Source organism: Scyliorhinus torazame, chromosome 4 (genome assembly GCF_047496885.1).
Source record: "Scyliorhinus torazame isolate Kashiwa2021f chromosome 4, sScyTor2.1, whole genome shotgun sequence".
NCBI lineage: Eukaryota > Metazoa > Chordata > Chondrichthyes > Carcharhiniformes > Scyliorhinidae > Scyliorhinus > Scyliorhinus torazame.
In genome coordinates, this window is record NC_092710.1 from 48,047,466 (window position 1) to 48,065,912 (window position 18,447).

General features: G+C 43.4%; 6 non-coding genes across 6 annotated transcripts; all 6 read right to left on the reverse strand.

Annotated features, from left to right (window-relative positions):
- Positions 1-2,236: 2,236 nt before the first annotated feature.
- On the reverse strand, positions 2,237-2,310 carry trnat-ugu (transfer RNA threonine (anticodon UGU)). Its single transcript has one exon. It is a non-coding gene; the product is annotated as a tRNA-Thr (tRNA).
- Positions 2,311-4,425: 2,115 nt separating this feature from the next.
- On the reverse strand, positions 4,426-4,498 carry trnak-uuu (transfer RNA lysine (anticodon UUU)). Its single transcript has one exon. It is a non-coding gene; the product is annotated as a tRNA-Lys (tRNA).
- Positions 4,499-5,547: 1,049 nt separating this feature from the next.
- On the reverse strand, positions 5,548-5,621 carry trnat-ugu (transfer RNA threonine (anticodon UGU)). The gene has a single exon. It is a non-coding gene; the product is annotated as a tRNA-Thr (tRNA).
- A 1,588-nt stretch (positions 5,622-7,209) lies between these two features.
- On the reverse strand, positions 7,210-7,283 carry trnai-uau (transfer RNA isoleucine (anticodon UAU)). The gene has a single exon. It is a non-coding gene; the product is annotated as a tRNA-Ile (tRNA).
- Positions 7,284-7,736: 453 nt separating this feature from the next.
- trnak-uuu (transfer RNA lysine (anticodon UUU)) lies at positions 7,737-7,809 on the reverse strand. The gene has a single exon. It is a non-coding gene; the product is annotated as a tRNA-Lys (tRNA).
- Positions 7,810-8,857: 1,048 nt separating this feature from the next.
- trnat-ugu (transfer RNA threonine (anticodon UGU)) lies at positions 8,858-8,931 on the reverse strand. The gene has a single exon. It is a non-coding gene; the product is annotated as a tRNA-Thr (tRNA).
- Between the last annotated feature and the right edge of the window lie 9,516 nt (positions 8,932-18,447).

The window sequence follows — 18,447 nt, forward strand, 5'->3', positions numbered from 1 at the left end:
TTGTTAAAGCACCTGTCTAAGTAAACAGGAGATTCTAAGTTCAAATCTCAGCAATGCCTTTATACCTTTACGTCAAAACAAGTAACCTGTTATGAAAAGCTCCCAATTTAATGGTGAATGCAGAGTTTATTGGCAAAATCTCCATGGCACTAACCTTGAAGGTGCCCTCCCTACTCTTAGACTAGGGAAAGAGTAGGACCAGTCAAGGACAGGGATGGGAAGTTGTGTGTGGAGTCTGAAGAGATAGGTGAGATACTAAATGAATATTTTTCGTCAGTATTCACTCAGGAAAAAGATAATGTTGTGGAGGAGAATGCTGAGACCCAGGCTAATAGAATAGATGGCATTGAGGTACGTAGGGAAGAGGTGTTGGCAATTCTGGACAGGCTGAAAATAGATAAGTCCCCGGGTCCGGATGGGATTTATCCTAGGATTCTCTGGGAGGCCAGGGAAGAGATTGCTGGACCTTTGGCTTTGATTTTTATGTCATCATTGGCTACAGGAATAGTGCCAGAGGACTGGAGGATAGCAAATGTGGTCCCTTTGTTCAAAAAGGGGAGCAGAGACAACCCCGGCAACTATAGACCAGTGAGCCTCACGTCTGTAGTGGGTAAAGTCTTGGAGGGGATTATAAGAGACAAGATTTATAATCATCTAGATAGGAATAATATGATCAGGGATAGTCAGCATGGCTTTGTGAAGGGTAGGTCATGCCTCACAAACCTTATCGAGTTCTTTGAGAAGGTGACTGAACAGGTAGACGAGGGTAGAGCAGTTGATGTGGTGTATATGGATTTCAGCAAAGCGTTTGATAATGTTCCCCACGGTAGGCTATTGCAGAAAATACAGAGGCTGGGATTGAGGGTGATTTAGAGATGTGGATCAGAATTGGCTAGCTGAAAGAAGACAGAGGGTGGTGGATGATGGGAAATGTTCAGAATGGAGTTCAGTTACAAGTGGAGTACCACAAGGATCTGTTCTGGGGCCGTTGCTGTTTGTCATTTTTATCAATGACCAAGAGGAAGGCGCAGAAGGGTGGGTGAGTAAATTTGCAGACAATACTAAAGTTGGTGGTGTTGTCGATAGTGTGGAAGGATGTAGCAGGTTACAGAGGGATTTAATAAGCTGCAGAGCTGGGCTGAGAGGTGGCAAATGGAGTTTAATGTAGAGAAGTATGAGGTGATTCACTTTGGAAGGAATAACAGGAATGCGGAATATTTGGCTAATGGTAAAGTTCTTGGAAGTGTGGATGAGCAGAGGGATCTAGGTGTCCATGTACATAGATCCCTGAAAGTTGCCACCCAGGTTGATAGGGTTGTGAAGAATGCCTATGGAGTGTTGGCCTTTATTGGTAGAGGGATTGAGTTCCGGAGTCAGGAGGTCATGTTGCAGCTGTACAGGACTCTGATACGGCCGCATTTGGAGTATTGCGTACAGTTCTGGTCACGGCATTATGGGAAGGACGTGGAGGCTTTGAAGCGGGTGCAGAGGAGATTTACCAGGATGTTGCCTGGTATGGAGGGAAAATCTTATGAGGAAAGGCTGATGGACTTGAGGATGTTTTCGTTGGAGAGAAGAAGGTTAAGAGGAGACTTAATAGAGGCATACAAAATGATCAGGGGGTTAGATAGGGTGGACAGTGAGAGCCTTCTCCCGCGGATGGAAATGGCTGGCACGAGGGGACATAGCTTTACACTGAGGGGTAATAGATATAGGACAGAGGTCAGGGGTAGGTTCTTTATGCAAAGAGTAGTGAGGCCGTGGAATGCCCTACCTGCTACAGTAGTGAACTCGCCAACATTGAGGGCATTTAAAAGTTTATTGGATAAACATATGGATGATAATGGCATAGTGTAGGTTAGATGGCTTTTGTTTAGGTGCAACATCGTGGGCCGAAGGGCCTGTACTGCGCTGTATCGTTCTATGTTCTATGTTCGATGTAATCATTCAATCTTTGCTCACAGACATCGCTGACAAACATTCAAAATGTTCCTACTGGATTTCCTGAGGTCAAACCTGTCGTGCATTCAAAGGAAAATACTGCACATGTTGTGAATCTGCATGAGAAACTAAAAATGATTGGATTAAAGCTCATAAAATTTGAGGATGTCTGCGGAGCCAGACACAAAGATAATGTTTCAAATCCGTGTGATCCTTATTCAGAGCTGAAGCGAGGTTACATGCAATGGAGTCGATGAGGAAAATGGAGGTTGCATGCTTTGACCTGTATGTACAAAGGTACTTCTGAGATTTGAACTCAGGATCTCCTGTTTACAAGACAGGCGCTTTAACCATCTAAGCCACAGCACCAATCTGCCAGACAGTTTTGCAAGTGTAGAACAGATTTCAATTGTTTTGATTAAACATCAGTATTGTTGATTTCTCCTGCTGACTTTGAGAGTGCAAATTAAAATATTCATCGTCACTGGGCTTTTGAAACTGTAAAGATTGCAGTTATTTCTGAAAGTTATTAATTTAAAAGCAGTTCTGCAGGAAAGGAGCATACAAACAGGAAATATTTTGCGAATTGGTAAGTGATTAAACATGGCCAGAAAACTATAGTGGTATAATGCAGGACAAGACCAGGAGAGAGTTTAAACATCAACTGAAAATCTAGCAAAAATTCTTGAAAATTCTGGACGGCTGTTGCAATTTGGCAAACACGACGTTGTCATGGTTCTTCCACTTTCCATAAAGCATCCTGCATTCTTTATTTTTATTTCCGACCGTTCATTGGGAAGCAAACGCCTTGAGCCAAAATCAAAACCCTGATAGGGACCTGAACCCTGGACCATCAGATTAAAAGCCTGATGCTCTATCAACTGAGCTACCAGGGCCCAATGTAAAAATGTTCTCATAGCTCACTTCAAAGTCTCATTTTGTATCTTTTGAATTTCCTTCACTGGTCATTCAGCCTCTCCAGCTCATTTCCCTCGCAAGCAGACTGGCAGCCTCCCTTTGGTTTCCTTTCTCAAATTCTTCAACTTGGACTCGCATTTTACCAATGACTTGAGATGTGGCAACTGTTGATGCCCACGGTCATGCACTGGGACTTCAAGACATTGAAGATTACGGTTAGTTCGCTGAGATATGAGTGGGAAGCGACAGAGCTACAGATTGTATTTTAAGAGGGGGAATAAAGGGTGTCATCTGTTGTTTGTTGTGGCAGAGTGTGAACGCAAGTAAGCTCATCTAGAAAACTAACAAATTATGCAAATCGCAAATTTCAGGGTGTCAATAGATCTGTCAACACCACATCTTCATGGAAAATGCCCAACAATTTATCCCGCCCGAATCATTCTTGCTAACATGCAGCAACATATATCGTCCAATAAAAAAGCAAATTACTGCGGATGTGAAATCTGAATTAAAACAGGAAATGATGGAAAATCTCAGTGGGTCTGGCAGCATCTGTGAAGAGAGAACCGAGCTAACGTTTCGAAGTTGGGTCACTCTTCATCAGAGTAAATCATTTAATCATTCAATCTTTGCTCACAGACATCGCTGACAAACATTCAAAATGTTCCTACTGGATTTCCTGAGGTCAATCCTGTCGTGCATTCAAAGGAAAATACTGCACATATTGTGAATCTGCATGAGAAACTAAAAATGCTTGGGTGAAAGCTCATAAAATTTGAGGATGTCTGTGGAGCCAAACACAAAGTTAATGTTTCAAATCCGTGTGATCCTTATTCAGAGCTGAAGCGAGGTTACATGCAATGGAGTAGATGAGGAAAATGGAAGTTGCGTGAAAAATGGGAGATATGGAAGTTTGACATAAAACAGGGGAAAGCAATCTTGAAGGTCAGTACCACAGAAATGTTGTCAACATTTTCTGTGTTTACCATTGAATGAGGAGGATTCTTCACAGGCTACATGCTTTGACCTGAATGTATAAAGGTACTGCTGGGATTTGAATTCAGGATCTCCTGTTTACAAGACAGGCACTTTAACCATCTAAGCCACAGCACCAATCTGCAAGACAGGCTTGCAAGTGTGGAACAGATTTCAATTGCTTCGATTAAACATCAGTATTGTTGATTTCTCCTGCTGACTTTGAGAGTGCAAATTAAAATATTCATCGGCACTGGGCTTTTGAAACTGTAAAAATTGCAGTTATTCTGAAAGTTATTAATTTAAAAGCAGTTCTGCAAGAAAGAAGTATACAAACAGGAAATATTTTGCGAATTGGTAAGTGATTAAACATGGCCAGAAAACTATAGTGATATCATGCAGGACAAGTCCAGGAGAGAGTTTAAACATCAACTGAAAATCTAGCAAAAATTCTTGAAAATTCTGGACGGCTGTTGCAATTTGGCAAACACGACGTTGTCACGGTTCTTCCACTTTCCATAAAGCATCCTGCATTCTTTATTTTTATTTCCGACCGTTCATTGGGAAGCAAACGCCTTGAGCCAAAATCAAAGCCCTGACAGGGACTTGAACCTTGGACCCTCAGATTAAAAGTCTGATGCTCTACCGACTGAGCTACCAGGGCCCATTCAGAAAATGTTCTCATAGCTCACTTCAAAGTCTCATATTGTATCTTTTGAATTTCCTTCACTGGTCATTCAGCCTCTCCAGCTCATTTCCCTCGCAAGCAGACCGGCAGCCTCCCTTCGGCTTTCTTTCTCAAATTCTTCAACTTGGACTCGCATGTTACAAGTGACCTGTGATGTGACAACTGTTGTTACCCAGGGACATGCACTGGGACTTCAAGACATTGAAGATTATGTTTAGTTCGCTGAGATGTGAGTGGGAAGCTGCAGAGATACAGGTTGTATTTTGAGAGAGGTAATAAAGCGTGTCATCTGTTGTTTGTTGTGGCAGAGTGTGAACGCAAGTAAGATCATCTAGTAAAGTAGCAAATTATGCAAATCGCAAATTTTCAGGGTGTAAATAGATCTGCAAATGCCACATCTTCATGGAAAACGCCCCATCCTTTATCCCGCCCAAATCGTTCTTGCTGACATGCAGCAACATATATCGTCCAATAAAAAGGCAAATTACTGCAGATGTGAAATCTGAAAAAAAACAGGAAATGATGGAAAATCTCAGTGGGTCTGGCAGCATCTGTGAAGAGAGAACCGAGCGAACGTTTCGAGGCTGCGTCACTCTTCATGAGAGTAAATCATTTAACCATTCAATCTTTGCTGACAGACATTCAACATGTTCCTACTGGATTTCCTGAGGTCAATCCTGTCGTGCATTCAAAGGAAAATACTGCACATGTTGTGAATGTGCATGAGAAACTAAAAATGATTGGATTAAAGCACATAACATTTGAGGATGTCTGTGGAGCCAAACACAAAGTTAATGTTTCAACTCCGTGTGATCCTTATTCAGAGCTGAAGCGAGGTTACATGCAATGGAGTAGATGAGGATAATGGAAGTTGCGTGAAAAATGGGAGATATGGAAATTTGACGTAAAACAGGGGAAAGCAACCTTGAAGGTCAGTACCACAGAAATGTTGTCAACATTTTCTGTGTTCACCATTAAATGAGAAGTATTTTTCACAGGTTACATGCTTTGACCTGTATGTACAAAGGTACTGCTGAGATTTGAACTCAGGATCTCCTGTTTACAAGACAGGCGCTTTAACCATCTAAGCCACAGCACCAATCTGCCAGACAAATTTGCAAGTGTAGAACAGATTTCAATTGTTTTGATTAAACATCAGTATTGTTGATTTCTCCTGCTGACTTTGAGAGTGCAAATTAAAATATTCATTGTCACTGGGCTTTTGAAACTGTAAAGATTGCAGTTATTTCTGAAAGTTATTAATTTAAAAGCAGTTCTGCAGGAAAGGAGCATACAAACAGGAAATATTTTGCGAATTGGTAAGTGATTAAACATGGCCAGAAAACTATAGTGGTATAATGCAGGACAAGACCAGGAGAGAGTTTAAACATCAACTGAAAATCTAGCAAAAATTCTTGAAAATTCTGGACGGCTGTTGCAATTTGGCAAACACGACGTTGTCATGGTTCTTCCACTTTCCATAAAGCATCCTGCATTCTTTATTTTTATTTCCGACCGTTCATTGGGAAGCAAACGCCTTGAGCCAAAATCAAAACCCTGATAGGGACCTGAACCCTGGACCATCAGATTAAAAGCCTGATGCTCTATCAACTGAGCTACCAGGGCCCAATGTAAAAATGTTCTCATAGCTCACTTCAAAGTCTCATATTGTATCTTTTGAATTTCCTTCACTGGTCATTCAGCCTCTCCAGCTCATTTCCCTCGCAAGCAGACTGGCAGCCTCCCTTTGGTTTCCTTTCTCAAATTCTTCAACTTGGACTCGCATTTTACCAATGACTTGAGATGTGGCAACTGTTGATGCCCACGGACATGCACTGGGACTTCAAGACATTGAAGATTACGGTTAGTTCGCTGAGATATGAGTGGGAAGCGACAGAGCTACAGATTGTATTTTAAGAGGGGGAATAAAGGGTGTCATCTGTTGTTTGTTGTGGCAGAGTGTGAACGCAAGTAAGCTCATCTAGAAAACTAACAAATTATGCAAATCGCAAATTTCAGGGTGTCAATAGATCTGTCAACACCACATCTTCATGGAAAATGCCCAACAATTTACCCCGCCCGAATCATTCTTGCTAACATGCAGCAACATATATCGTCCAATAAAAAAGCAAATTACTGCGGATGTGAAATCTGAATTAAAACAGGAAATGATGGAAAATCTCAGTGGGTCTGGCAGCATCTGTGAAGAGAGAACCGAGCTAACGTTTCGAAGTTGGGTCACTCTTCATCAGAGTAAATCATTTAATCATTCAATCTTTGCTCACAGACATCGCTGACAAACATTCAAAATGTTCCTACTGGATTTCCTGAGGTCAATCCTGTCGTGCATTCAAAGGAAAATACTGCACATATTGTGAATCTGCATGAGAAACTAAAAATGCTTGGGTGAAAGCTCATAAAATTTGAGGATGTCTGTGGAGCCAAACACAAAGTTAATGTTTCAAATCCGTGTGATCCTTATTCAGAGCTGAAGCGAGGTTACATGCAATGGAGTAGATGAGGAAAATGGAAGTTGCGTGAAAAATGGGAGATATGGAAGTTTGACATAAAACAGGGGAAAGCAATCTTGAAGGTCAGTACCACAGAAATGTTGTCAACATTTTCTGTGTTTACCATTGAATGAGGAGGATTCTTCACAGGCTACATGCTTTGACCTGAATGTATAAAGGTACTGCTGAGATTTGAATTCAGGATCTCCTGTTTATAAGACAGGCACTTTAACCATCTAAGCCACAGCACCAATCTGCAAGACAGGCTTGCAAGTGTGGAACAGATTTCAATTGCTTCGATTAAACATCAGTATTGTTGATTTCTCCTGCTGACTTTGAGAGTGCAAATTAAAATATTCATCGGCACTGGGCTTTTGAAACTGTAAAAATTGCAGTTATTCTGAAAGTTATTAATTTAAAAGCAGTTCTGCAAGAAAGAAGTATACAAACAGGAAATATTTTGCGAATTGGTAAGTGATTAAACATGGCCAGAAAACTATAATGATATCATGCAGGACAAGTCCAGGAGAGAGTTTAAACATCAACTGAAAATCTAGCAAAAATTCTTGAAAATTCTGGACGGCTGTTGCAATTTGGCAAACACGACGTTGTCACGGTTCTTCCACTTTCCATAAAGCATCCTGCATTCTTTATTTTTATTTCCGACCGTTCATTGGGAAGCAAACGCCTTGAGCCAAAATCAAAGCCCTGACAGGGACTTGAACCCTGGACCCTCAGATTAAAAGTCTGATGCTCTACCGACTGAGCTACCAGGGCCCATTCAGAAAATGTTCTCATAGCTCACTTCAAAGTCTTATATTGTATCTTTTGAATTTCCTTCACTGGTCATTCAGCCTCTCCAGCTCATTTCCCTCGCAAGCAGACCGGCAGCCTCCCTTCGGCTTTCTTTCTCAAATTCTTCAACTTGGACTCGCATTTTACCAATGACCTGTGATGTGACAACTGTTGTTACCCAGGGACATGCACTGGGACTTCAAGACATTGAAAATTTTGTTTAGTTCGCTGAGATGTGAGTGGGAAGCTGCAGAGATACAGGTTGTATTTTGAGAGAGGTAATAAAGGGTGTCATCTGTTGTTTGTTGTGGCAGAGTGTGAACTCAAGTAAGCTCATCTAGTAAAGAAGCAAATTATGCAAATCGCAAATTTTCAGGGTGTAAATAGATCTGCAAATGCCACATCTTCATGGAAAACGCCCCATCCTTTATCCCGCCCAAATCGTTCTTGCTGACATGCAGCAACATATATCGTCCAATAAAAAGGCAAATTACTGCAGATGTGAAATCTGAAAAAAACAGGAAATGATGGAAAATCTCAGTGGGTCTGGCAGCATCTGTGAAGAGAGAACCGAGCGAACGTTTCGAGGCTGCGTCACTCTTCATCAGAGTAAATCATTTAACCATTCAATCTTTGCTGACAGACATTCAACATGTTCCTACTGGATTTCCTGAGGTCAATCCTGTCGTGCATTCAAAGGAAAATACTGCACATGTTGTGAATGTGCATGAGAAACTAAAAATGATTGGATTAAAGCACATAACATTTGAGGATGTCTGTGGAGCCAAACACAAAGTTAATGTTTCAACTCCGTGTGATCCTTATTCAGAGCTGAAGCGAGGTTACATGCAATGGAGTAGATGAGGATAATGGAAGTTGCGTGAAAAATGGGAGATATGGAAGTTTGACGTAAAACAGGGGAAAGCAACCTTGAAGGTCAGTACCACAGAAATGTTGTCAACATTTTCTGTGTTCACCAATATATGATAAGCATTCTACACAGGCTACATGCTTTGACCTAAATGTACAACAGTACTGCTGAGATTTGAACTCAGGATCTCCTGTTTACAAGACAGGCGCTTTAACCATCTAAGCCACAGCACCAATCTGCCTGACAGTTTTGCAAGTGTAGAACAGATTTCAATTGTTTTGATTAAACATCAGTATTGTTGATTTCTCCTGCTGACTTTGAGAGTGCAAATTAAAATATTCATTGTCACTGGGCTTTTGAAACTGTAAAGATTGCAGTTATTTCTGAAAGTTATTAATTTAAAAGCAGTTCTGCAGGAAAGGAGCATACAAACAGGAAATATTTTGCGAATTGGTAAGTGATTAAACATGGCCAGAAAACTATAGTGGTATAATGCAGGACAAGACCAGGAGAGAGTTTAAACATCAACTGAAAATCTAGCAAAAATTCTTGAAAATTCTGGACGGCTGTTGCAATTTGGCAAACACGACGTTGTCACGGTTCTTCCACTTTCCATAAAGCATCCTGCATTCTTTATTTTTATTTCCAACCGTTCATTGGGAAGCAAACGCCTTGAGCCAAAATCAAAACCCTGACAGGGACCTGAACCCTAGACCACCAGATTAAAAGCCTGATGCGCTACCAACTGAGCTACCAGGGCTCAATGTAAAAACGTTCTCATAGCTCACTTCAAAGTCTCATATTGTATCTTTTGAATTTCCTTCACTGGTCATTCAGCCTCTCCAGCTCATTTCCCTCGCAAGCAGACTGGCAGCCTCCCTTTGGTTTCCTTTCTCAAATTCTTCAACTTGGACTCGCATTTTACCAATGACTTGAGATGTGGCAACTGTTGATGCCCACGGTCATGCACTGGGACTTCAAGACATTGAAGATTACGGTTAGTTCGCTGAGATATGAGTGGGAAGCGACAGAGCTACAGATTGTATTTTAAGAGGGGGAATAAAGGGTGTCATCTGTTGTTTGTTGTGGCAGAGTGTGAACGCAAGTAAGCTCATCTAGAAAACTAACAAATTAAGCAAATCGCAAATTTCAGGGTGTCAATAGATCTGTCAACACCACATCTTCATGGAAAATGCCCAACAATTTATCCCGCCCGAATCATTCTTGCTAACATGCAGCAACATATATCGTCCAATAAAAAAGCAAATTACTGCGGATGTGAAATCTGAATTAAAACAGGAAATGATGGAAAATCTCAGTGGGTCTGGCAGCATCTGTGAAGAGAGAACCGAGCTAACGTTTCGAAGTTGGGTCACTCTTCATCAGAGTAAATCATTTAATCATTCAATCTTTGCTCACAGACATCGCTGACAAACATTCAAAATGTTCCTACTGGATTTCCTGAGGTCAATCCTGTCGTGCATTCAAAGGAAAATACTGCACATATTGTGAATCTGCATGAGAAACTAAAAATGCTTGGGTGAAAGCTCATAAAATTTGAGGATGTCTGTGGAGCCAAACACAAAGTTAATGTTTCAAATCCGTGTGATCCTTATTCAGAGCTGAAGCGAGGTTACATGCAATGGAGTAGATGAGGAAAATGGAAGTTGCGTGAAAAATGGGCGATAGGGAAGTTTGAATCAAGTTTGACATAAAACAAGGGAAAGCAATCTTGAAGGTCAGTACCACAGAAATGTTGTCAACATTTTCTGTGTTCACCATTAAATGAGGAGAATTCTTCACAGGCTACATGCTTTGACCTGAATGTATAAAGGTACTGCTGAGATTTAACTCAGGATCTACTGTTTAGAAGACAGGCACTTTAACCATCTAAGCCACAGCACCAATCTGCAAGACAGCTTCGCAAGTGTGGAACAGATTTCAATTGTTTTGATTAAACATCAGTATTGTTGATTTCTCCTGCTGACTTTGAGAGTGCAAATTAAAATATTCATCGGCACTGGGCTTTTGAAACTGTAAAAATTGCAGTTATTCTGAATGTTATTAATTTAAAAGCAGTTCTTGAACCCTGGACCCTCAGATTAAAAGTCTGATGCTCTACCGACTGAGCTATCAGGGCCCATTATAAAAATGCTCTCATAGCTCACTTCAAAGTCTCATATTATATCTTTTGAATTTCCTTCACTGGTAATTCAGCCTCTCCAGCTCATTTCCCTCGCAAGCAGACCGGCAGCCTCCCTTTAGTTTCCTTTCTCAAATTCTTCAACTTGGACTCGCATTTTACCCGACCAGTGGAAACAACCTGCCCGCATCTATCCTTTCTATTCCCTTCATAATTTTATATGTCTCAATAAGATCCCCCCCGCATCCTTCTAAACTCCAATGAGTACAGTCCCAGTCTACTCAACCTCTCATCATAATCCAATCCCCTCAACTCTGGGATCAACCTAGTGAATCTCCTCTGCACTCCCTCCAGTGCCAATATGTCCTTTCTCAGGTAAGGAGCACAAAACTGAACACAATACTCCAGATGCGGCCTCACCAGCACCCTATACAATTGCAGCATAACCTCACTAGTCTTGAACTCCATCCCTCTAGCAATGAAAGACAAAACTCGATTAGCCTTCTTAACCCCTGTTGCACCTGCACACCAACTTTTTGCGACTCGTGCACCAGCACACCCAGGTCCCTCTGCACAGCAGCATGTTTTAACATCTTACCGTTTAAATAATAATCCATTCTGCTGTTATTCCTCCCAAAATGGATTGCCTCACACTTGGCAACATTGAATTCCATCTGCCAGACCTAGCCCATTCACCTAACCTATCCAAATCCTTCTGCAGACTTCCGGTATCCTCTGCCCTTTTTGCTTTACCACTCATCTTAGTGTCTGCAAACTTTGACACATTGCACTTGGTCCCCAACTTTAAATTGTCTATGTAAATTGTGAACAACTGCGGGCCCAACACTGATCCTTGAGGGAACCCACTAGTTACAGGTTGCCAACCAGAGAAACACCAATTTATCCCCACTCTCTGCTTTCTGTTAGTTAACCAATCCTCTACCCATGCTACCACTTTACCCTCAATGCCATGCATCTTTAGTTTATGCAGCAACCTTTTGTGTGGCACCTTGTCAAAAGCTTTCTGGAAATCCAGATATACCACATCCATTGGCTCCCCGTTATCTACTGCATTGGTAACGTCCTCAAAAAATTCTACCAAATTAGTCAGACACGACCTACCCTTTGTGAACCCATGCTGCGTCTGCCCAATGGGACAATTTCCCTCCAGGTGCCCCGCTATTTCCTCCTTAATGATAGATTCCAGCATTTTCCCTGCAACCGAAGTTTAGCTTACCGGCCTATAATTACCCACTTTCTGCCGACCTCCTTTTTTAAACAGTGGTGTCACGTTTGCTACTTTCCTATCCTCTGGGACCACCCCAGAGTCTAGTGAATTTTGATAAATTATCACTAGTGCGTTTACGATTTCCCTAGCCATCTCTTTTAACACTCTGGGATGCATCCCATCAGGGCCAGGAGACTTGTCTACCTTTAGCCCCATTAGCTTGCCCAATACTGCCTCCTTAGTGATTACAATCCTCTCAAGGTCCTCACCTATCATATCCTTATTTCCATCAGTCACTGGCATGTTATTTGTGTCCTCCACTGTGAAGACTGACCCAAAAAACCTGTTCAGCTCCTCAGCCATTTCCCCGTCTCCTATTATTAAATCTCCCTTCTCATCGTCCAAAGGACCAATATTTACCTTAGCGACTCTTTTTTGTTTTAGATATTTGTAGAAGCTTTTACTATCTGCTTTTATGTTCTGAGCCAGTTTACTTTCACAGTCTACCTTACTCTTCTTTATGGCTTTTTTATAGCTTTCTGTTGTCCCCTAAAGACTACCCAGTCCTCTAGTCTCCCACTAAATTTTGCCACTTTGTATGTTTTTTCCTTCAATTTGATACTCTCCCTCACCTCCTTAGATATCCACGGTCGATTTTTCCCCTTTCTACCGTCTTTCTTTCTTGTTGCTATGAACCTTTTCTGAACACTGTGAAAGATTGCACGGAAGGTTCTCCACTGTTCCTCAACTGCTTCACCATGAAGCCTTTGCTCCCAGTCTACCTTAGCTAGTTCTTCTCTCATCCCATTGTAATCGCCTTTGTTTAAGCACAAAACACTAGTGTTTGATTTTACCTTGTCATCCTCCAACTGTATTTTAAATTCCACCATATTGTGGTCGCTCCTTCCAAGAGGATCCTGAACTATAAGATCATTAATCAATCCTGCCTCATTACACATGTCCAGATCTAGGACCGCTTGTTCCCTTGTAGGTTCCATTACATACTGTTCCAGGAAATTATCCCGGGCACATTCTTTAAATTCCTCCTCAAGGCTGCCTTTACCAACCTGGTTAAACCAATCGATATGCAGATTAAAATCTCCCATGATAACCACTGTACCATTTCTACATGCATCCGTTATTTCTTTGCTTATTGCCTGCCCTACCATTCTGTTACTATTTGGTGGCCTGTAGACTACTCCTATCAGTGACCTTTTCGCCTTACTATTCCTGATTTCCACCCAAATCGATTCAACCTTGTCCTCCATAGCACCAATATCATCCCTTACTATTGCCCGGATATCATCCTTAAGCAACAAAGCTACACCACCGCCCTTACCGTCCATTCTATCCTTTCGTATAGTCTGATACCCTTGGATATTTAACTCCCAGTCGTGACCATCTTTTAACCATGTTTCAGTAATGGCCACTAAATCATAGTCATTCACGATGATTTGTGCCATCAACTCATTTACCTTATTTCGTATACTACGAGCATTCAGATAAAGTACACTTATGCTGTTTTTTATGTTTTTGTTATGAATCCTAACACCTTGATCAGCAACTTTTCGCAATTTATTTTTCCTCTTACCCTTTCTCCTAATTTTCCTTGTCTTTGAACCCATATCTCTACAAAATAACCTGTCACGTAACCTGCTGCCTTGATCTCCATTAACCATTATACTGTCCATAGCTTTACACTTCCCTTCCCCCCAACTTGCTAGTTTAAAGTCCTTGTGACCAACCTATTTATCCTATTCGCTAGAACACTGGTCCCAGAATGGTTCAGGTGAAGACCGTCCCAACGGTACAGGTCCCTCCTGCCCCAGTACTGATTCCAATGCCCCATGAAATGGAATCCCTCTTTCCCGCACCACTTCTTTAGCCACGTGTTAACTTCTCTAATTTTCTCAACCCTCTGCCAATTGGCACGTGGCTCGGGTAGTAATCCAGAGATTATAACCCTGGAGGACCTGCTCTTTAATTTAGTCCCTAGTGTTTGATAATCCCCAAACAGGTCCTCTTTCCTAGTCTTACCTATGTTGTTAGTCCCAACGTGGACCACAGCAACTGGATCCTCCCCCTCCCTCTCCAAAATCCTTTCAAGCCGATCAGAGATGTCCCTCACCCTGGCACCGGGCAGGCAACATACCATGCGGGACTCTCGATCTGGCTTACAAAGGATGCCATCAATCTCCCTAATTATAGAATCCCCTACAACTACCACTTGTCTTTTTGCTCCCCCCTCTTGAATGGCTTCCTGTACCAAAGTGCAGTGGTCAGTCAACGCATCCTCCCTACAGCCCTCTTCCTCATCCACACAGGGAGCAAGTACCTTATACCTGTTGGACAAAGTCAAGGGATGAGGCTCCTCAACTCCTAAACTCAGGATCCCCCTACCTGCCTCCCTTGCAGTCATACCACTCTGTCCCTGACCACTGTCCGAATTAACAGAACTTATTCTACCGGGTGTGACTGCCTCCTGAAACAAAGCGTCCAGGTAATGTTCCCCCTCCCTGATGTGCCGCAGTGTGTGCAGCTCGGTCTCCAGCTCATCAATTCTGAGTCGTAATTCATCGAGCAGCCAACACTGCAGATGTGGTCACTGACGGTCTCAATGGGATCCACCAGTTCCATCATCATACAGCAACAGCACATCACCTGTCCAGCCATATTCAACTAGTTAATTAATTTAAATATTTAAAAAAAAAAACATTTTTTGTCGAACCTCAAGGATAAACCCGAACACCAACAAAAACACAGCCCTCTCTGGCCACTCACCCGAACTCAGTCACTCACCTAATCTCAGATGGACTCTGTTCCAATCAGCACTCCGTGACTAAAGGCACTCCTGCCACACCTTTTGTGCACTCACCTCTCCCAGCACTGTCCCGGCTCTCTCCTCCAGCGCTTTTTAAATCTCCCGGCTCTCTCCTCCCGTGCTTTTTAAATCTCCCGGCTCTCTCCTCCCGCCCTTTTTAAATCTCCCGGCTCTCTCCTCCCGCCCTTTTTAAATCTCCCGGCTCTCTCCTCCGGCGCTGTTTTCGCTGTCCCGGCTCTCTCCTCCCGCGCTTTTTAAATCTCCCGGCTGTCTCCTCCGGCGCTATTTTCGCTGTCCCGGCTCTCTCTGCTCCCGCGCTGTTTTCGCTGTCCCGGCTCTCTCCTCCCGTGCTTTTTAAATCTCCCGGCTCTCTCCTCCCGCCCTTTTTAAATCTCCCGGCTCTCTCCTCCGGCGCTATTTTGGCTGTCCCGGCTCTCTCTGCTCCCGCGCTGTTTTCGCTGTGCAGCGGGACCTGGGTGTCCTTGTGCACCAGTCGCTGAAGGTAAGCATGCAGGTGCAGCAGGTGGTAAAGTGGTATGTTGGCCTTCATTGCGAGGTGTTTCGAGTATAGAAGGAGGGATGTGTTGCTGCAATTATAAAGGGCCATGGTGAGGCAGTTTTGGTCTCCTCCTCTGTGGAAGGATGTTTTTGCTCTCGAGGGAGAGCAGCGAAGGTTTACCAGACTGATTCCAGGGATGGCTGGACTATCATATGAGGAGAGATTGACTAGGTTAGGATTATTCTCGCTGGAGTTCAGAAGAATGAGGGGGGGATCTCATAGAGACTTATAAAATTCTGACAGGACTAGACAGGGTAAATGCGGGGAAGATGTTACCAATGTGGGTGTGTCCAGAGCCAGGGGTCGCAGTCTGAGGATTCAGGGTAAACCATTTTGGACAGAGATGAGGAGATATTTTTTCACCCAAAGAGTGGTGAGCCTGTGGAATTCATTACCACAGGAAGTAGTTGATGCTAAAACATGGAATATATTCAAGAGGCGGCTAGATATAGCACTTGGGGTGAATGGGATCAAAGGCTATGGGGAGACAGCAGGATTAGGCTTTTGAGGTGGATGATCAGCCATGATCGTGATGAATGGCGGAGCAGGCTCGAAGGGCCGAAAGACTTCCTCCTCGTCCTATGTTCCACAAAAGGCCACCATTCCTGGTTGGATTCATAGATGTTACAGTGCAGAAGGAGGCCATTCGGCCCAGTGAGTCTGCACCGGCCCTTGGAAAGAGCACCCTACTTAAGCCCCACGCCTCCATCCTATCCCCTTTATCCCCGTAACCCAGTATCCCCACCGAAACGGTTTGGACACTGAGGGCAATTTAGGGTGTCCAATCCACCTAACCTGCACATCTTTGGACTGTGGGAGGAAGCCGGAGCACCCGGAGAAAACCCCCACACACACAGAGAACGTGCAGACTCCGCACAGACAGTGAGCCAAACCAGAAATCGAACCTGGAATGCTGGAGCTGTGAAGTAACTGTGCTAAGCACTGCGCTAACGTGCTGCCTGAAGGCCATTGTCTGCAGGGGGTAAAAGTCAGACATGTTAGCATGGTGCGTACTCGCATGCCCAGCCAGGTCCAACAGGCTGTACTGCAGACCGTGCCCCCACTTGTCCTGCTCCCTCCCCCCCGGCCACTCCTCCAGCACTCTGCGCTCCACAACCCTGGCTCCATCGGTGCCCTGTGCCTTGGGGACCTATGGCCCTGGTGCCCATCACAATGCAGCATGAAGTCGACCGCTTGGACACTCTCAAACAGCTCCCCATGAACTAAAAATGTCCAGATATCTGGGGGCCATTTTAGCTGCCCTCCTATTTTCTAAAAGAACAAAAATGGCTTCACATCATTCTCTTCAAATTTGGAAAGGAATCTCACAAACTTGATGGTCTCAGAAAGTAGTCCCACGTGAGAGGGATGGTGAGGGGGATGGGGTGGGTATTTCCTCATCGAGAGAGATATTAACTTGCAGCGACGCCGTCTATACTCTCCTTACCTTTGAGTTGCCAGCTCCATTTCCAATATTCGGAAAAAGCAAATTCTCTTTCCTTTTCTTGATCCCTCCCTCTCCCTTCCTTCTCTTTCTCACTTTCCCTCTTTAACATTCCCCACGCTCTCTTTCCCTCTCATGAGCTTCTTCCTCTCTCTCCACCTCCTCGTAATTGTAGCTGCAATTAAATTGACGAGGCCATAGATTTGGAGTCACCATTGAGCTATTGATCCGAGTGCTCAACAGGAGACGCGAGATCCAGATGTTCCACTGACGACTGGATCAGCCCATTTTGTTTGATTTTACTGGAAAATGTTCACTGCTGGGAGCTGGGACCCCAACCAGAGGCGGTCAACGGGTGAGGGTGTCGGCGGACATCTTTCCCCAGCAAACATTTTCAACTGATCCGTTTTAAGGACGCCAAGGTTTTCCCATTTAAATTCTTTCGCTGAAAAAATATTTGGCCATTTTCTTTGCGTTGCAATGAGGAATTCGCTGTGCAAATGTGTTTGCTTTGAAATTGGTTCCATTTGAACATACAAAACTGGAGCAGAAGAAGGTGACTGGGCCTCTCAAGACAGCACCAACATTCAATAAGATTATGGATGTTTTGATTGTGTTTCGATTTTTAAATTCCCAACGACTCTCAAAAACCTTTGCTGCCCAACAAGAGCAATTTATCTCTGATTTAACAATATTCAGTGACCCCGCTTCCATTGCTTTCTGAGGTAAAGCCTCAAAGTTGGACAACCCATGGACAGAGAAAAATCAATCTTCTCTATCCCATAAGGGTGCCTGGATGTTAAAAACAGCACCCCCTAGATCTCAGCTCAAAAGAGGAAACATCTTTCCACACAGACCTTGTCGATACCATTCAGGCTTTTATATTCTTCAAAATTATGCCAAACTAAATTTATATGAGAGAGCTGAATTGCTGACACAGGCACCATGCCACCTGGATTATACACCCAGGTAGGGCAAGATTTATGATGATCAGTCTTTCAGATCTCAATTTAGCATCTTTGCTCCACCTGCGGGAGTCTGCAGGCAGATTCGGTTTATCACTATGCCTGGTGGCATCGAGCTGCCTGCTCCTGTGCTTACACTGCACCCTTACATGGTGCCACCTTCTTCAACATCTGTTGCCAGTTGCATAGGGGAAGAGGAAGAGGGAGCAAGCTTTCCATCTCCAAATGGTTCAGCGACCAGAGGTTGGCTCCAGGCAATGGAGTATTTGAAAATGAAGAGGAAAGCTCTTTCCATCATTTTACAGGGGACAGGGGTGGCAATTTGTGTCGTAGGCGAGGTTGCTATGAGGGGTACTCACTTAGAAAGAATGGACATAAAGTCCTTGCTCTCTGTCTCGGTCTGAAGCCTGAATAAGCAAAACTACACGAAACCCAGGGCAATAAGAAGCTACAATTTGAGAAAGGAATCCAGTCCCTCCTACTTTTTGATCAATGATCTTTGTTGCATCACAACATCATCTATCATTGTTCCATTGTCCTGTCAGTTAGAATGATCTACCTGCAGGAGTTGCTGCTTCAGACACTGACC